General features: G+C 34.4%; 1 protein-coding gene across 5 annotated transcripts in view; it reads left to right on the top strand.

Annotated features, from left to right (window-relative positions):
• The window catches only part of LOC146536040 (uncharacterized), a 98302-nt gene that overhangs the window by 31472 nt on the left and 49091 nt on the right, over positions 1-17739 (top strand). The gene's annotated exons all lie outside the window — the stretch shown is intronic.

The following is a 17739-nucleotide window of genomic DNA, read 5'->3' as shown; positions in this document are numbered from 1 at the left end:
AGTTCCTTTTTACTCTTTCTGTTCGCTCAGTCCTTCGTGCGTGATTATTTGTTGGTGGGAATACACGTAAGCAGCTTACCCTTGCGAGTTTAGCGTAGTCATTAATGGGTCTGCTCCGTTCACGGTGGAATTCGGGCTGAAAGTTAAAAAGTTATAAGCCAACCTGATAAAAGCGAGTTAAAGAAATGAAGTATTTAATTTCAAATAACTCGTCTCATTGAGGCTTATTTTCTAATTTCTCTCACTTCATTGTATATCTTAATCAGATGAGAAGTTAACAACAAAAGCACAATAACTTACATAATATATAAATAATTGTTAAATCGATTTCACGCCCTGCATCGAACTGCATAATTGGTCCCCTTACAAGCCTATTTGACAAGACTAAGTACCGGATTGGATTTCGCTAATAAACTGCGTTATTTAGGAATGTATCCTGTAACCTGCATATAGAAGGGACTCTGTGTTAAGACACTCCGTTTGCCCTCCTGCTCCTTTAAGATACTCCATTCTCCACTTGAGATTTGAACCTGCGAACTCATTAAATGACGATGGCGTCATCCATATTACGCATTTTCCCTCACACAAGCTGCCATTCCGCAATAACTAAGGGAAATTACGAAGCATTGTTTTAAACTGTTTTTATCTCAAACGAATTAAGTGGCGTGAGTTATGAAACCAATAACACACTTCCCATACAAATATATGTACATACATACAAACATACAGTATGTAAGTACTCTAAGTATCTACGCAATATTTATAGAACAATATAACTATGTTCTCACACTTTGCTTGAGTTTAAGACGCATTATGTAGTTGTATGCAGGGCGTGAAATCGATTTAGCAATTATTTTGTATATTATATAATATTGTGATGAAATGTTTCCTGGTGCAGTGGGACAATCTATGAACACAATGGCTGTAGGTTCAGCCTCTATTCGGGAGATTCATATAAACTTGGGAATGGAACCCCACAATTCGTGGAAACTAGGAACCTCTTAGGTTATATCACATTCAATGAAATTCAACCTTAGGTCATAAAATCATTAACAATAACACAAATATAGTACCTATACCATGTAGAGTTCTGTAGAACAATTTTTCCCTCATATCAGACTTCCAGAGAGCGCGGCGTTAAGGTGCGTCGAAAACACGGCAAATAATTCCATCCTAGTAGAGATAAAACCCACAACCATCAGTGTACAGTCAGACTCTCTCTAAAAACCCCTTTTAATTTCATTTAAAATAATAAATATAAGAATCGCGAAAGCAAAAACTTAAACATGATTACTCTCATAAATCTGCAGACAGTATAATAGCAAGTGTTTACTGTAACAGGAGAAACTTACATTAAAATATGTCGGTTAAATTTGGGCGTCGACGGCGCGACGTGAACACAATGCAATAATTTCTGTGATTTGTTTGAAGTAATATTCTTTTGCATGTAAAAATTATAAAAAAAGCTTTTCTGAACGATAAAGTTAATTTATCGTATCGCCTTGGTTGTTACGTGTGGTGTTTTTTAAGTGGTTGTGTTTGGCATAATTGGTCAAAGTTCGGCGTTGAGTTACACCACTCAATGTCCGCCTAACGTCTCGAAAATTGGGGGAAACGTGACGGAATGTGTTCTGGATTCGGTAAGACACTAGGTTCCCTCTACCTACCCCGCTTTGCGGCTAAAGGGTGAAGCTGCCTTATTACGTAACCTCAAGACCAGATCATTCTCAATTACAGCTTAAAAATTTATATACATACATAATATCGCTTTTGAAGAAAGAAAGCCGACTTAACCTTGGAATAATTCTATAAATAATGAGCTATCGAAATTTCAACTTTATTCTAGAGACAGGGATTAAATTCTTATAACTTTTCCAAAATTATTGTAATTTCGTTTTTATTTCCAATATTTTAAAGTCTTTATTCAAATATATTTTTTATTTTCTGTATTTTATTTTTAAAAATGTGATTAATATGTGGATTGGACTTCGGTAATTTCTAAGCTTATTTCAGTATAAGAGCTTTCTAAAACTTAATAGTGGGTGTAAGTTACTCATACTTTACGTGTTGTCGAACCCACTATACTCTCCATAACAATCAAAGCCACAACAAAACCAACAAACCAAATAAAATAAATGAACAAATAAAACATTCATATGACTAAGATGGATCGCACTACCAGCATTACAATTCGCGATGGCATGTCAGCTTACGACCATTGCGCTCTTCTTAAATGATTAAAACTTCTAAAAGAAAAGTATTCCAAATAGAATATTGTAATATATCGAGAGCTAGCTTTGACAAGAGATCTGTTAAACGAGATGCTGAGATAGGCTTGAGCATTATATTTAAATATTTTGATTTATTTTTTTAGTGTTTGTGGTCACCGCGTCTTTTCTATCTAAGATCTTTGCCACTCTGCCGAGGAATGGTCGGACTTGTAAAGGGAAAATAAATATATCTATACTTATAATAAAAAAGTAGCCGATCGCTGTCTGTGCATGACAGATAAATGAAAATAAAATGATTATTGGAACCATTTACCGATGTAGTAGAATGTAAAACAATTATTTTTAAGTTTTTAGCTGTTTGAGATTTTTTAAAGATTTTTTCAACAAAAGAATTGAGAATAGAATGATCAATATTCAATGCAAATTCTAAGGTTTTCACTTAAAAGTCGGATAGATATATATTATATAATATGCCAAGTCCATATTAAATATTTTAAAGGCTGTAAAATGTAAGTATAAATAAACTTAAAATGAATTATAAAATAAAAGAAATTATCCATTCGTGTTAACCAATGAAATTACACATATTACACATTAATATTATATAATTTAAAATTATAACATCTTTATGTACATTTTTATAGCTGTCATCAAATTATGAACTTTTATTATTGGCGAATCTAATAAAAAAACTGCGCAGCGCTGATTTCCACCACTCAACACTGACGGAGTGTTGTAGCACTGGTTCCCTTTGCCTACTCTGGAAAAGAAAATTCTTAATCGCTTTGTTTTATAACATGGACCGAATTTTAGCACGCGTCCTACCTACCGTAGGCATAGCTCCTCGCTAATTGATCACGGATCAGTCTAGTCTTGCATCTGCTCATAGTATGTCTATATCTTATCTTATTTAGACAATATTGAAAATTACAATTATAATGTAATGTCTGAAGAAATATTTTAATAAGTACCTACTATTTATACAATAGCACAGTGTATAACATTATCGTCAAAACATATAATTATAAATATATTATGATTATCTTCACGATTATTTTCTTTTGGTAGGCTCCTACTACCGGGTAGGCTCCCATTCTCCCAAAACTTAATAGTTGTGGGATAATATCCCGGGATTCGAATAATTAGATATATTTTAATTTTTCTCCTCTGGACATTGAGCGTTTAAATATGCTATTAAAAGGCTTTAAATGTTTAAATATGCTATTAAAGATATACACGTATTTTTTTAGATTATGTAAAAATTTAGCTTCGATTGTAAAATTGCAAAAGTAAACTACAGTATGTACAGTAACTTTACACTCATCGAATTACACAAAAACGTAAAATAACCTGCGCTTACGCAACTCGATACGTACTCGTACTCTGCACGGTGTACGGTGTGCCTCTATCAATTCGATTCCGTGAATACACCACATTCTTCAGTGTAATTGGCGTTGTTGGCCCGATGTGGCAATTCTTGATACCAGAACTAAAATATGAGATATCTTGTTATGATATGATCGGTTTTTTAGTATCTTTCAATAAATTAAATTAAATCAGCTTCACGCTGTATCCCGCACACAGCAGGCGCCGAATTTCTGCCGAATTCTGAAGGCATTGCGTGTTGAGTGGCAGAACTAAACGCCGCGCTTTGCAATATAAATTTAAATAAATATTTCATCGCCTCGAGTGGGAATCAAACCCACAACCGGTCGGTTTTATAGTTACACTTTATGCCCTTGCGCCACGACTGGCCTTATCTAGAAAATAATTCTTAGTACAAAAAATTAGTAATTCTTAATACTTAATACATAAAACATAATAACGAACATTACCTTAAGATTGCCTATATGGCATAATACAATGTGACGTAAAAGTATTTGTTTCAAATGAGCATAGTATGTACGACCGTTTTTGATAAAATAACTGTACAACTAAAACTACCAATCTTCATGTTGGTACCGATGAGCTTTCATTGTGAAATTCCTCTCATACATTGTTTAAGCTTCAATTACAAACAATGTAATGAAGATAGAACAACGCTGAACTATTACCTCAAGTAATGAAACCCTGGAGGCGGGATTGTGTCATTCTTCAACTTATTGATACTTTTAACTGAGATTTTCTGAATTTGAAGTTCGTAGGAAGAAAGTAAAGACCACGATCAATTGTAGATTTAAATTTTAATTTCAATCAAATATAATCACCAAACATTAAATAATGATATACCAATATTAAAAAGCCCAAGCCTTATAGGCTCATAGGCTTATAGGCTATATTACCTCCTCTCAATTGTTTCGATAACCCACAGAATTGCCTGGGACACGTATAATACTTATGGCATATATCACACAGAGCCCTTACCTTCTTCCATGTTGACCAAGCGGGCGAAGCCGCAGGTAAAAGTCAATGAAATATAATTGAAATATCCTTTCACATTTTGTATACCTATTGTTCACATGCCCTAAAGTCTTACTGTGAAGATTCGCACCATGATAATGTATGGTACCCCATAACATAATATGTATTTAGTACAACATGGGAAATGGTTGCATAATCTTGTTGCCTTGAATACTACTATTAGAATTGGTAAAAATATTAACAATAGATCGGCTGAACAATGGCGAGCGGAGCCGCGGGCGGTGATATACTCACGAGACTATTTTCAATTAAATTTGTACCCTATTCTTAGTAATTTAAAGTAGCTTTTTGAGAAAAATTGCTATAAATAATTATGATGTTTAAAATAGTTTATAGGTAGATTATAAAGTATGTTGACGTTAGTGGTGGAGAGGTTTAGTTCTACGATGGTTGTGATTTCAAACTCTCGTAGAGCAAAATGTATGGTAGCTACGGGTATGGATATTTCTTTGTATTTGATAAGAGCCTTATCCCAAAGTTACTTGTACTTATTATTTTAGCAAAGTTTTCATTGTTTCTTGTCTTCTGCTGAAGTTGTGCTTTTTTAGATGTTATATTGTACACGTAGATAAATATATAAAATTAATTTGTATGTTGACGTCCGTCACGATTAGGAGTTCGATCTCGTCAAAAAAGTGTGAAGCTGCTAATAATTTTTAATCGCATATCAAACTCTAGGTTTGTCATTTGGTGCTGAAAGTAAGTTGCTGGAAAATTATTAAAGAGAACCTAAAATTGATTATTTACATGAAAATGAGAATAAGAAAATATTATAATATAAATTATTTTTTGTAGGTATATGAGCACATAATAAGAAATTTTACCACTTGTGAAACAGTTAATCTAGAAAATAATGCCAAAAATGGCAAATCCATAAAAGTAGAATATTCATGACAAAAAAATATATAACCATACTACTTTAAACTACCAGTAAAGTATAAAGTATAAAATACTAGACTGGCTATACGCTAGCATTTTATACGAAAAAGTACTATAATTTAGATCCATATGTACTCGAATAGACAATAGGGTAGATTGAAGATTGTACGTATTGTTCCGCGGACCACACTCGCGCCCGTGTGTGGATACCACATTGTCTTTATTGCTTAGAGAGTATTTCAAACACTCCATTCTAAATCGATTTTGTATAGCTTCCCGCTGTATCCCGCATATAGTACCTGGCTCAGTATAGGGTCTGGACTTAAGGCATTCCATTACCGATGCATCACCCTATATTCGCGACATTTTATGTTAAGAAGCAGAACTCAGCACCCTGCTTTGTCATAATAACATAGCGAGAGAATTTATATTTATTTTAATTAAAAGAAATTGTAACAATGTAGATTAAACTCGTTGATAGCAGATATTGTATGTGTTGAGTATAAATTAAATTACTCTAAACTCTAGTGACTTACTAGTAACCTCTAAAAAGTTCCTCTATCTAGCTCATTAATGAACCATATTACTTATATATTCTTGTAATATATAAATAAAAAATACAATAATTACTTTCAAATAATAATGAAATAAATGAAATTATAATTACTTTTACTATACATTTAATAGAATTACAAAGAATTTAAAACCGACTCATCATCCCGTGATCGACACATCAATGAAAATAAAAGGTAACTACCGTGAAATGAGTCCTGATTGCCTGGTGTCAATGAAATACGCACTTAATTGACGTGACGGTGCATACGCTTAAGAAAAATTATAGAGGCGATACAAAGCTCGTGGTCTAGAAGCAGCTCGTTCACTGCCATCATCTCCTTCGGAAGCAGAATTAATACTAAAAACCCATGTAAATAGTTGTAGACAAAATTTTGTGTTTAAGAATGTGTCACCAGATGAAATTGTCAAAACTTTTAAAAGCCTTAATTTAAAGAAAACTGGTGACTTATGGGGCATGTCTGTTAAAGTTTTTAATTCAATTATACCTAATATTGCTCCTTACCTCGCTTTAATTTTTAACAATTGTGTAGAATCCGGTACTTTTCCTGATTTAATGAAATATAGCAAAATAGTGCCGCTTTACAAAAGTGGAGATAGATCTGAGCCTGGAAATTACAGACCGATTTCTGTTTTGCCATCCTTAAGTAAAATATTTGAAAAAATAATGTTCAACCAGCTCACAATTTTCTTAAATATTAACAATTGTTTCCATAGTGAGCAATATGGTTTCACCAAAGGCAAGTCCACTACGGATGCGGGTGCCGCAGTCCTAAAGCACATTTATGACGCATGGGAGAGGTCACAAAATGCAATTGGAGTGTTTTGTGACTTATCCAAAGCCTTTGATTGCGTAGACCATGTAACTCTGTTGTTAAAACTAAAACATTATGGTATACAGGATACTGCCCTTGACCTTATTGCCTCATATCTGAACCAAAGAATCCAGACGGTTAGTATAAATAATGTAAAATCATCTGGATCTCCTCTAAAGATGGGCGTTCCACAAGGATCTATACTTGGTCCTCTTTTATTTCTTATTTATATTAACGATCTGCCTTTTTATGTGAAGAACCTATGTGATATTGTACTTTTCGCGGATGATACCTCTTTAATATTTAAGGTTGACCGAAATAAAATAAACTATGACGAAGTGAATAGTGCATTATCGCATATTCTTCGTTGGTTTGATGTTAATAATCTAATGTTAAATGCTAAAAAAACGAAATGCATCGAGTTTGATTTACCAAATGTAAAAAAACATAATTTTAATCTAATAATTAAAGGAGAACCTCTTAATGTGTCGGAATCAGCTATTTTCTTAGGTGTTACTATAGATTCCAAACTCCAGTGGAACGCTCATCTGGAAGCACTTGCAGATAAACTCAGCTCTGCCGCGTTCGCAATTAAAAAAGTAAGACAAATGACGGACGTTGACACTGCCCGACTAGTCTACCATAGCTATTTCCATAGTATTTTATCTTATGGAATGCTGCTATGGGGTAGTGCTTCAGATATAAATTCAATATTTATCCTCCAAAAAAGAGCCGTAAGATATATTTATAAACTAAGAGCGCGAGATTCTCTGCGAAATGTTTTCAAAGATGCAAGTATTATTACAGTTGCTTCCCAATTTATATACTATAACATTCTCTTCGTCCGACAAAATATACATTGTCATAGTAAACATAGTGACAATCATATGATAGAAACGAGAAATAAAGATAAGCTTGTTACACCAAGTTTTCGCCTCCAGAAAGTTAATAAATCCTTTATGGGTCTGAGTATACGTGTATATAATAAAATTCCGCAGTGTATTCTTAGTTTGCCACTACAAAAATTTAAAATATCTGTAAAAAAAATTCTAACAAGTAAAGCGTATTACACTGTTCAAGAATATCTAGAGGATAAGCATGTATGGAATTAATGTCTATTGAATGTAATGCAGGATAGTTGCCAGCTAATGTAATAGATTGTACCATTGATTTTGAAAAGAGCAACTGTTGAGTTTCTTGCCGGCTCTTCTCAGCAGAACTGCCTTCCGAACCGGTGGTAGCTTTTTGTTGACATGTACATTCGACGATTCAAAAGTGCTTATAATAATTGCCTATTTGAATAAATAATATTTTGAATTTGAATTTGAATTTAAGAACAAAGATGAGAGCTTTCGTTTTTTTCACGCTTTATCCCGCATACAACAGGATAGGCGGATTATATTAAGACCATCTTCCACTTTTGCCGAACTACTAAATCAAGAGAAAGTCAAATTAAACTTGTTTATAACATTAGTAGTATTAGGTAGATTCCATATGGTAAAATAAATATACTATTGGATTTTCTATAGCGGCATAGCATTTGACTGTAAACGCGACGGTTGTGAGGTCGATTCACATTCGGGGGAATGAATTATTTTCAATTCCTCGCTCTGGTAATCGGGCAAAGCACCACTCTACACGCAATCTCTCGAAATCTGTTTGGATAGAGGGGAACTGAGCGTCTTAACACTGGCTTCCCAAATTTCCTCTGCCTATCCTGCTATGCGAATAAAGGCGTGAATCTGCAAAAAAAATCTAAGTATGTACTTTGAGTATATAATTAGTTATGTATATTGTATTTATACATATAAAAAAAACCGCTACTCTCTTCCTTAATCTCACATAATAGTGAGAAAGAGCGCCGATTACGCCTCGCTAGTAGCTACACAAGCATTTATAAAACTTCAACTTCACACGACATTAATTACACGAACGACGTGTGTTTAGTATACACAGACAACGGCTGGAAAATGTCAATTGTGATATAATTTAGTTTTAAAATGTAATAAGAATACCGCAAATAGCAGGGTTGGTTGAAGAAATCCAGTGTTAAGACACTCCATTTCCTTATTTCTAATATTTTTTTTGATATTGCGTTTTGATGGATGAGTTAAATATAATTTTTTAGAGTAGGGATCGCAGGATTATACCCCTGCGCTACAACTGGCTTTGCTGTTATTATTCACATAAACAGCATAAATCTAACTAAAAAGCCTTCCTTCAAGTATCGCTGACCGCCCTACACTGCAGAGTGCAGACACACTCGTACGTCGCTGAGGTATCGCGGTTGTAAAAAACACAAAACTGCTATTACGTATCGCGCACTATTAATACATCAAACAAGGTGTCCGGACGCGGCCCACGCTCGTGCGCTTTAGGCTCTAGGACACTTGCTTAAGGCTATTTACATACTTTGAGATCGAAAAATCTGTACTGAATTATATTATATCAGTATTTTTTAGCTTCAAGCTGAGTGGAATTTTAGAGACATTGCACGTTGATATGTCGACCCGCTTTTTTTTCTTTTTAGAGCGAGAAAATTTCTTAAGAAATATCAATTTTGATAGTCCTAAGATGTAGCAGATAGGCAATCTGCCTCTAACCTAATCTTAAGGTTTTCATTTAACTTAAAGAAGACTGTGGAAAGATTATTTTAAAATATACATCCTTATAAAGATATTGTGTTGAGTAGAGTTACAATCCAATAGTATCAGGTTAAGTAACTTAAAATATGCTTTATGTAAATAAACTTCTGTACTACCAACAATACTGTCCTTAACTATATTCCACCCACTATAAGAATTTTTGAATGAATTATTTTTTATATCCTTGTTCTGATAATAATACAAATTCTGCGGAATGATAGGATCGGAACTAAGTTCCTTCTACTTAACCTGCTGTATGCGGGATACAGCGTGAAGATAAAAAAATCGAAAGACACTTTTGTCTGTCACTTGTTTCACACCATTATAAATGAAATGGCATTCCTACCACTTATCTGAGAGCCCCGGCCGCGGGCGAGCGCCGCATCAAGCTTGGGGTGCTAATGCGACAGCGGTATTGATACGTGGAGCCTATAAAGAAATCTGAAAATACTGAATTTATTGTATCATTTAGTCGTAAAATATGTTTTATCTTTGTAAAGAGAACTGGTTTAATAAGACACTTAAAAAAATTGTTTGAAATAATAATTTTCCATAAATATCGTCAACGGAATTCCCAAAAACAATTGTCTAAATAAGAGGATGTCAGGGCTTATTGTATAATGTATTATATATATATGATGCATATTGCGGAACCTAACGTCTTGAAGTCCACTCTAACAAAAGCTGCGGGCGACGAATAGTCATATCAATAATTGCTATAATCTTTTCTAACTCACTTACAAATTCTCGACGGGTGGCGTACACAAGTACACACTCTCGTACAGTCGGTGAAGTCGTACGTTGCGTAAGCCGTTGATTGCGGCCGGCAGTGACAGGGAGTACACCTGATGTAGGTAATTACAATTATTTCAATCGAAATTACTCTTTTGAGTGCCTAAATCACGGTGGCCAGTGTTAAGGGCAAGCTCTGCTTAAACTATAGATCTTTATGTTCTATATACTTTTTTATATATTGGGGCAGGTAGAGAGAACGTCCCTAAAAACATTTCCGAGCGTTACAAAAAAAGTCAGAGAGAACTTAGTGTTAAAAGACTCCGTTCTTCGCTTTAGTCCCACATTCGAGGAACTGAAAATAGTTTATTCCTTCGAAGATAGGTACCGTACAATTATACAATATAAGTTAAATATAAAATTATATGAAGTAAATAAAGTAAGTCATTGAGTTCCACTATTTAACACACCTCTCGAATTCGGGCGAAAAGCGGAGAACAGAGTGTATTAACAAAAAAATCAAGCTTAAATAAAGACGTACTGTTTTCTTACAGCAATTAATAGCATGACTGATTGCTTATCCAGCAACAATGCTCTCTTTTTATAAATAGCAATTCGCCTTAACCCATTTCAGTTCTCACGCTTAGATCAAAGACTCCAGACGATAGCTGTGTTCGTGGTTCATACTAATTACGTACGTACAGAAGTAATATGGGATCAGTGTTGATTAAAAATGACATACAATGATGATTGTTGATAGTTCGATTCAGTTTTTATAATTTCGTTTAATTTGAAAGTAAATGCTTGCAGAGAAGTGTCCAATATTTATACTACTTTAGAAAATATTATATATATTAGAACCTCTACGAAATTACATATTTTTTTTCCTCGCTCTGGTAACGAGGCAAAGGACGGCATGGAGTTCCGCCACTCAACATACAATACCTCCAGAATACGGCGAAAATTGGAGAATGGTAGTGTCTTAATAAGAACGGAGGGTCTTATCACTAAGTTTCCTCTATCTACTCTGCTATGTGAAGGATACAACGTGAAGCAGAAAGAATCGACCAAAAGTATAGCTTGAATGTATTCCTTAAAATTCTAAATTACTTATAAACAATTTTAAGTAAAAAGAAGAAAGAATTAAAACCAATTAGCAATTAGATACCTGATTTAATAAAAAATGTGGTTTTCTCGAATGTGTAACATAGGCGTGTCTTTAGTATCGAAGTAATGTACTCGTATATTATAAGATGCCAGATAAGTGCCAAGGCGACCCAGATTTCGTGATGAAATGTTTTATTCAATGATCTTAGCAATACTTAGTTTATAAAAAATGATGACCAACATGTATGTACATGTATTACTTGGACTCCTTACAAGAGATGCGGGTTCAAGTTCCGCTACATTCAAATACTTACGTTTTCTATAATAAGTTATTTTTTCGTTCCTAAGTGTGAAATAACACGTTTAAACATTTGTTTTTTGTTAGAGTGACAATAGTTGTCGCCCGCGACATTGTTTCTCTGGACTTTTAGACAGAGTAGAAAACTTATTTTCCCTTTACTTTAATTTCGAAGACTCCTCCAGTTTGGCTTGAGCATTGTCTGTCAGCCACTGAGACTTTAAATTTATGAATATTTGTAGAGAGAATCTGGTGTGAAGGCACTCTGTTCTTCACTGTTCTTCCAAACTTGAGACATAAGCGGCGGAAACCAATGCTCCACTTTATCCCACCAGAGCGAGAAAATGAATACAATGCATTCCTCTTACTGATAATCAAACTCATTACCCTCGCTTTTAGAGACGCTGTACCAAAACGCCACGAAGGCATAATATTTTTTGTTTTAAATATAATCATCAGTCAATCAGCTTTCTCTGTCTGTCGTACTCGTATAACTTTCCAGATTTTCTAATATAATACAAACAACATAGCTTTTATTATAATCTATAGTTTTATCGTCAACAGTTAACCATTCAAATCGATATTATTGAAATTTAAAGCGATTTATGCTTAATTTTTTCAACGTTTCACTATTTTCGCGTATTAAAGCGACATTTATTTTTATTTACGATCTTGTGCAAATAATAATCTATATAAAACGCTTAACGCGAATATATTATGTTATAAAAATTCTATTTTTAGTGTTTTTTTATTATAAAACAGCAGCCAGACAGAAACGCGACGGTTTCAGGTTTGTTTCCATTTTAGGAAGGAATGTTCATTTATTAATATTATCATTTCTTCGCTCTGGTGCCATGAAAAAAAGAAAAGGCAGACAAATGGTAATAATTTTAAATAAACCCCGAGTGACAATCCAACGCACAAAACCGATGAGCCTTTATCGTTTTTTCTTCTCACCAGTATTAAGAAATTGGAAATATTTATTCCCCCTAGTGGAAATTGAACCGACAACCGTTGCGTTTACAGCCACACGCTGTGCCGCTGATCCGTGACGTGTATTTCCTAGCAATTTTTTATGTTAATTAATACTTACCTACAAATAAACATAAACAACCCGTCCCAATGACGCATAAAGGCGTGTCACACCTGCGGAGAAAGTAGCTGCGTTTTCGGCACTTTCATACATTACTCACAGCGATGTCGCCCGTATCGGGGTTATGTCATCGGATTAAGAAATTTCCTGTTTAACCACTAGAATATTTTGCGTGCACTTATTTTTATGTAATTATAAATTTATTATTCATGAACTCGTGGATTTGAACGAGAAAATTATTTAATTATAACTTCTCTTTTGTGGTTTAGTTCTGTTCTAGTGTATGTTTAGTTATCGAATGGGAGTGAACGGTATTATGAAATTGGAAAGATGAGTAAAACTTATCAGACGTTTACTGTTCCGAAGCCTTATATGGGTAATTAGACCAGATAAGTCTACTTACTATAACACCAGATCGGGAATACCTATAGATCGAACCCGCGATCATCATGTATAAATATGTTGGTTTTTACTACGACACGATGCCGTTGAAATACAGAAAACTTCATTTGGAATTTAATTTATACCATTAATTGCCCTCCACACTTGTCGACCGCACCTTAAACGTGTGTAAGTGTGTATGCTCCAAAACTAAAATTACGCAATGAAATTCTTTGAAGATACGTAAAGTGTTGTGTAACATTATTAATATTTATTATATTATACTTAATGACTTCGTCGTCACTTTACACGATGCTTGTGGATTTAATATTTTTTTCCTCACTCAGGTAAAAAGGCAATGTGCGGTGGCGTTGAGTTCCGCCATACACACCCTATACGGGAGGTATATTTGGCAGAAAATGGTCTTATTAGGAACGGAGTGTCTCATCTCATATTTCCCACTACCTACCGTGCTACGTACGGGATGCAGCTTGAAGCTCAGGAAATGAAAATAACATATATTTCCCCCGAGTGGAAATCGAACCCACAACCGTCACGTTTGTCATCCGTACGTTTATCGCAACTTTACGCAATTTTACGCAATCTATAATACAAAAAAGTAAAATCGCGATACATTTACTTTAATGCTTGGGATTCATGGGGGATAATGATCTCACGCGACATCTGGAGTAGCGTGCAAAGTGCCGCCTTCGTCACGTACAAAAAATACTTGTGAAACGCCATTATAATATTTGTTTCAAATGTTAATACTTTTCAATTTCAAACAACTTTATCATATAGTTAGTAATTAGCATATACCATCACAACCAGAGGGAATCTAACGTTAAGACATTCCCTTTTTATATGGTATTTGCGAGGTGTGTGGCGGAACTCAACGTCATGCTTTGTTTTAAAAACAATTAATCCTCAGTGGAAATCGAACCTAGAACCGCCAGCTTTGATATCAGACTCTATGCCACTGCGTGTTAAATCACCTTATTTCATAGACAAATATCTGTATATTTATCTATTTGACGGTCAGCAGCAATCATTTAGGGCAGAAACAATACACTGTATGTCTAAGGAACCCTAAACGCCTGCATAATTATTTTTTTCCAGCACCCTAGTGGTGCCAGCAACTATAATATACGCAATTTAAGTAACATTAGCCATCTTGAGTCGATCTGAGATGCTCACGTATTGTCATCATTTCACTTAACATTCTTTTGTGTAACACTATTGAGTTGAGTGGTGAAACTCAACGTCGCGTTTTATCCTGTCACCAAAACGACTGAATGTTATTAATTAATTACCCCAAATGGGAATTGAATCTATAAGCCCTCACCGCCACAGTAGCCTCTACCAGTTTTAACTCTTTAATAAAATATTTATATGCATAACAGACACACTGAGATAAATTAAGAGCGCACAGACGTACAAGATAAGGCAATTTTATATACAAAAAAAGGCGTGTAATGGCCCAGCACGGGCACGCGGCGGCGGCACAAAGTAATGTCGCGCGCAATTCAAACATCGTTTGCTGGTGTAAAATGGTATCAAGGACTTTTAGTTGTAATTTTTTTTGGAATATGTGATTTTGTTAAAAATATTATAAAATATTTGGAAATTCAAATTTGTATCATGTTGAATGAAAAGTAAAATATGTTTTTGCTAGATTATTATTATTTTTTATTTAGTTTCTTGCATTCAACAGAATAGACAGAGGTAATACAGTATTCAATCACTCCGTTCATATTTTTTCCCAATTTTCGGGACTTTGCGCATGTGCCGCAACACTACCACATCACACTGCCAAAAAAAACTGAGACTAGACTAGACGGGGGTGGCTAAAATATTTTCATACTTAAAAATGTCCTCTTAATGAACTTAACTGACTAACTTGACTCCATAACTTTTGCATTTAGAGTCAGTCTCTGTACAACTGCACCACTAAGGTGTTTAATTACCGTTCCAGAAGCATAAATATAAACAATTTAGATGTGAATCTTTTTATTCCAACAAAATTCCTGACAAGTGACCTTTACGTATCGTCCACGAGTAGCTGATCCCATCAAAGTTCAAGACTATTATTATTTTTTATTATTTTTTACTAGGGAAAAATGTCTAGAGGTCTTGGATGTGTAGTGAATATTTTAGTGACAATATGTAGAGTTTAGATATATCTAGATTTTATTTTTTAGGTTCATGCTATCATGCATTAAACAGGATAGGCAGAGGGTCCGATCACTACTTTTCCGCCCTCCAATTTTCGACATATTGCGTGTTGAGGTGCGGAACTCGTCGCCGCACTCTTTTAAAAGCTCTTTTTATTTTTTTTCTCTCGTGATAATAGGCCGTAAGAGAACAAAATAATGGTCTTAACACAAGATTTCCTCTGCCTACCCTGGTAAATGCGGAATACAGCGTGAAGCGAAAGAAATATAACAAAGTAGGTACATTTTGCTTTAGCATGTTAACTGTAAAACCCAAACAACTATTAGTTCATTACATTCTAATAAAACATTCTAGTTCTTTACCTACTTTGAAGCGAGTTTTAACCAGATAGGGCCCACCGCGCCCTCACTTCCAACTAACGGGCCTGCCTGTACTAAGCTATGTTGAAATTTTATGGATACCTTTTTTAATTTTAAATAATGTAATAATGTGGCCGTGGAGTGTTTGACTGTAAACATGACGTTTGTAGGTTCAGTTTCCATTCCGGGAATGGATTATTTTAGTCCTCAATAATGTAGAAAAATAAAGTGTGGCGTTGAGGTCCGCTACCCAACACGCAATCTTTCGAAAATTGAGCGAAAATTAGGGAATGTGGAATTTTTGGGTGCTGTATTTATATAACAAAATATTATTATTTTATTAATAAGTGAACGTTATACAACCTGTCTCTTACAGTAAATAATATATCATAGTAATGCTTAGTAGCCACGGGGATATTAGGTTTGATTGTGGGAAAATATGCCGATACCAAAAGTGCTCGTGAGTCGGCTGTCCTTGTCGACCTTCGGACAGCCTACAGCGAAATCAACATTAGAGAAAGGATATCAACTTTAATTTATACAATATACGTACTTGATAATATATCTTTTAATGATAATAATATTTTATTAGATCCATTTGTAACTATATAAAAGCTATATAAATAAAATCTAAGAAAGTTTATTTTACTCACTTGTAACAATTGTATCATCATGAGATTTGACAGTTATTAGTAAATTAGGTGTCAATACAATAATATGGTATCATCGAGCTGGTCTAATGCTGGGTCCAGGAGCTGAATAGTGGAACTCTTTGAAGATTTAATTACCACTCTAGATCACTAAAATTAAGGCTCATGTATTTTATAGCTTCTAGCACATCGAGGAATGGAGAACTCGATGCTAAAACACTCTGTTCTTGACTTTGTGCTCGATTTTTTTTGTTTATATGGTAACTAGCATTTAAAGTTGCCGCCGTGAATGTTAAACAAAAAACACGATATAATCAAACTCTGTACAAGTATCAGTATGTACACAGTTGAGCGGTCAAGGACGACTAATAATAATTGATTGTTGTTACAGGTGGGTGCGGGACAGATCACATTTTATACTGTAAGTCTAATTATTTTTAGCTTTTCGCTGTATCCCGCATATAGCGGGAACAAAGGCGAGCAAATCTAACACTCCGTTCCCCACGCACCTCAACAACGGCGGAACTCAACGTAGTGATTTGTCTTGGTAGTAGAGAGGAAATCAAAATAATTCATTCTGATGAGTAGGAATAGACCCTATAACCACCTCGTTTACATTCAGACGCTATGCTACTGTGCTAATATGGATAACTTATTCATAAATATAAAATATATAACATTTGATTTCAAATAATCCTTCACGATTACCCATTGTACTTTGTTTATGGTATAAGTAGATTACTTAATGGTGCTTAAGGAGGGTAGTGGGTTAGTCTGTACTTAGTTGAAGTTCTATTGTGAGACACGCCTACCACGTGATACTACCACTATTAAAACTGATTCAGATGATAAGTAATGTATAACAGATGTATAATAATATGGTATACCTACAGAATTGCAATATTTATGTATGTTTGTCTGTATAAGTCTGTATATTTTTTTGTCCGGCCTTGAACCCGTGAAGTCCAAAAGTTTTAAGTATTAAGTTTTTACGACCATATTTAGATTTTTAATAAAGTTAACTTTACATTTTTCCTTATTAATAGTTAATAAATAAATAGAAATGTACATAGTTAATTTGCTTGATACAGACTTTACATTTATGCTGTAAATCCTTATTTTCCGCCGAATTCTGGGGCAATGCATATTGAGTGACTTAACGCCACGTTCTGCCTCGTTACCAGAGCGAGGATATAAATATATTAAATATATCATTTTCTCGAGGGGGAAACCCACAATATGTCGGGTTTACAGTCGCACGCTTGGGCCCTTGCGCCACGACTGGCCTCTATAGTTATCGTAACTTTAATTAAAGAGAAAACTAATACAATTACCTACATTAGATTCTACATTGTTTGTCAGTACATACAAAACCATTTA

This window comes from Heliconius melpomene, chromosome 10 (genome assembly GCF_056956725.1).
Source record: "Heliconius melpomene rosina isolate 202511_hmr_F chromosome 10, ASM5695672v1, whole genome shotgun sequence".
Lineage (NCBI taxonomy): Eukaryota > Metazoa > Arthropoda > Insecta > Lepidoptera > Nymphalidae > Heliconius > Heliconius melpomene.
The sequence above is the reverse complement of the archived record's forward strand: the minus strand, read 5'-3'. Positions and strand labels throughout refer to the sequence as shown.